Source organism: Mytilus galloprovincialis, chromosome 7 (genome assembly GCF_965363235.1).
Source record: "Mytilus galloprovincialis chromosome 7, xbMytGall1.hap1.1, whole genome shotgun sequence".
Classification (NCBI taxonomy): domain Eukaryota; kingdom Metazoa; phylum Mollusca; class Bivalvia; order Mytilida; family Mytilidae; genus Mytilus; species Mytilus galloprovincialis.
The window spans coordinates 51,272,128-51,276,069 of record NC_134844.1 but is presented as its reverse complement, the minus strand read 5'-3'; positions in this window follow the sequence as shown (position 1 = coordinate 51,276,069).

Here is a 3,942-nt window from a genome sequence, read left to right as displayed (position 1 = left end):
AGGGACCTTAATGGTTTCCTTCTTCAATTATAAGTCAAGAATATGATATTGAACTGCCTAATTGCCATTATCATGAGAATAATACGGACAATTATCTGTTGATCAACCAGACTGTTTTACAAAAATCTGATACCATAATACACTAGTTAATTGACCATTATTGCTTTTGTTGATAATGTGCATGTACAGAAAGAGCGTTAACAATGGGCCGGTAGTATTTAATTTGATAGCTGTCCTCAAAATTGTTTCCAAAATGAGATAAAACCCTGTATCGTTACTTTAAGGTTTCAAATTGAGAATATTTTACTTTCAAATTTAAATCTTACGATTTTTTTTATGTAAGCTTTTTTATTGTCATAAATGCTGCCTATATATAAATTGCAATGCAATTCTAATACCATAAACTAGAATTTAAAAATTAAAACATCGGGTATAATTAAGAAATAATTGATAAAAGCTATACTGTGTTGTAGTTTTAACATGGGTAGGCATTACATTCGTGATTATTTTTTCCCGAGCGATAGAAGCGCTAATATAACACGAATATAATGCCTACTCATGTTAAAACTACAATAAAGTATAGCTTGCATTCATTATTTCGATTCTGAATAAGACAATTACGGTAATTTATATGTCCGATAAGTATAAGTCCAAAAGCGTTTGTGTAGGCTCTTTTATGAATATTTCTTTTTTGTTTGTAAAGAAGCAAACGGCTGGCATTGCAATCTTTCAGAGGAAGGAGTTTGAACAGCCAGCATGAACGGTTGTCGTATCTAGGTCAAATATGTAAATTTCTGAATGCAACACATTACAGTCATAATGCACCATTTAAGAGTTTGAAAGTGTTTTAAAGTTAAGGAAATAATATTAAGTGCATGATAATTTGATAACATTCATTATTCTAAAGACGTCAATATACCCATGTGCAAATAAATGTTATTTAGAGTACGGGTTTCTTCACAAAGCGGGAGAAGCACGTCTTATTCGAAATATCAACTAAGACTATCAATCAGAGACAAAATGATAATTTATAACCCGTAACATACACATAAATGCATTTGAAGATACAAAGCTTAATCAAGAATGTTCTAAATGAGTAATATCTTGTTATTTAAGGTTTCTAATAAGATTAGGCAGCAGTTCGTTAGTATTTTTTTTAATTTCACTGTTCTTGTTATCCTTTATTTGACATATATTTGTTCAATTTAAGAAAAATGTTGGATAGATCAAAAAAGCGCGAAGTATATTAAATTTTGTTTTTCTGAACAGGAATTGACAAAAGTTAAATCCTCCCAAAAATGTTGTATTTATCTTCGACGAATAATGATATTTTAAAAGAATGTATGAAAGGTTAAACTTCCAGATATCTTCAGAATGCTTGTTTTGTAAGAATTGTTTTAATAATTAATCACACCTCATTTAATTATTCATATCAAAAGCATTTCGAAATTGAAAGAGACACGAAATACCTAGTCCACAAGAGTCAAGGTACGGATAATAATTAACACAAGTACCTCGGGATAAGTTCACTTAGGTACTTCACGATTTGTTTTTATTTAACGTCATACTTCGGGTGTATATTAATAACAAATAGTTAAACTATTACATCGAATTGTTAAATTTTACTTTACAAATTAAGTAGACTACAACAAGTTTTTTCGTTTACTCAAAACTGATACTTTTTTTTAGAAAGAAGCGGATGTCTCTTTTGTACTAACATCTTAGTTGTCGCTTCTAACATGTGTATTCTTTTTGTATTCAAACTGGTTCTGATCAGTGTAATGTATTTTGATATACCACACGTTGATTTAACTGGTCTGTACTGTCAAGTCTATTTTGTACATTGAACTCAACATGTTCCTGAAGACGATTCTAACACTTTGTAAGTCGATTATTGAATATTATGGATTCTCGTAAGTAAAATTTCAAATTTGAAAAATAAAAAAAAACACTTTATCGAGTGAATAATTATCGTTACAAACGGTTTTCGTACTAAAATATAACCAACATATGCTGTTTAAGGATATTTTCTACTCTGTACAGACAATTTTTTTTTATACATTTTAAAAGAATCTAAAAAGACTGGTCCATGTGGTCTAAAATGAAATAAAAACGACACTTAAAAAGCTGAAACAGTTCCCGGTTGGAGTGCCTATTTTTTTTTAGAAATAAACAAACATGGCTAATTACGATTCTCTCTAAATATTTGAAACGTTTTATATTGGTCGTTTTTTTTTGCTTCAAATACTACGATTTTTTTTTAAATGCTCAAATATTGCTTTTTAAAATTTTTAAATTATGGGAGAAAATTATGGGTTGATTGGCAATTTGTTTAATGGAAATCCATGGATGAAAAAAGAAGATTTCAAAAATATAGCAAACATTCGTAAACAAAAACATCAGACATCCTTAACGGGGAAGTTAAAAGATCCGATGTATTGCAGCCAGGTTGAACCATACATGTAATGTTCCCAAATTACTACTGTTGTTTATTCGCTGTACATTACTGTACCCTAGTATGGAAGTGGGATTACAGTGTGTGTTAAAGATTATTTTACACATGTTATCTGATTACGTTTTTGATTACCAAATATTTTAAATTCGAACATCCCTGACGAGAAAATTATTTTTGAAATGTGGTACAGTAAAACTAGTTCCAAGGATGGACTAGCTAATATCTCATTTATTTATCAGCAATATTAACATTAAAGCATGCATTTATCACTATAGGAAATTGTTATTTAATTTATTTGTCATCACGTTTCCTTCCTAGGGCGTAGCAGAAAAAAAACGTGTGAAATTGTGGTCTCAGAAAATTGCAGTTTTGACTTATGAAAATAGCATTAGTACTTGGCTATCTGCTTTTCAACCAATCTTTTGACAAAAAACAATGTTTGAAAATAATTCTGAAAAATTTTAATAGGGAATGAACAAGAGTTGCACAATTGTCACTTCCCTACCCAAACTCCCTCTTATTTCCCTCTACCTCATTTCCACTCACCACTACTCAAAACCTGCCTCGCCTTTATCTACGGACAAAAAATAAGTCGAATTACTTTTTTGGCCAGCATACCGTTCTCACCAAATTCTTTTAATCCTGACCCGGAATCCATCTTCCCCTCGCCGTTCTCGCATGTTTATATGTTATATTACCCCATTATACCTTATCTTCCAAGTGCATCATGTGGGTAGACCACTTCCGTAGGCTAGAAAAATAGGTATTTTACCCAATTTTAGTCCAGTAGGGTCTATAAAACTTATATGCTAACTTTTTTTTATACAGTTGATTATTGTGCAACATAGAGTTCCTGTCTTTGAAAAAAAACCTTGATCGGCAGTTGAAAGTATATTGATGTAATTCGTCCATTATTAAGGACTTAAAGTTTAAAATTAAATTATAAGTTTACAGATTAAGATCAGATATAAAACAGTGACATGATTTTTTTTGTAAATTCTTCAAACATTGGCAGATTGAATGATTCGTTGCCTTGTCTACAACATTGAGAGTTTGATGGATTCGCAGCTTTGTTTGCGATTTAACAGCGAAAGCAAAAATTCATCTGTACATTAAATAAGTAAAATATTAATTTCATGTCAAGTGAGGTTATTAAAATACAGGAATCCCTACGTATGCTACCTGGGCTATTTGGGTATTTATGTACCAGGCAATAATGAAAATATTTGTTATCTTTAAAGAAAAAAGAAAGCTATTGATTATTAAGATTGCTTAACACAAACAATGTGACATTGAAAAGTGTTATGTAAAAATACTGTAGGAAAATGTGGTTTGTATTCTGTTTCTTAATATATATAATAATCAGTAGTAATGATGTTCAACATAAATGCTACTAGATACAAAAACAATGTCTCTTATTTCAAGCCCAGTTTTCAACTGTCAAGTGACAACTGATTATCCAAGTCATCTGTCAGTAACATAAAAGA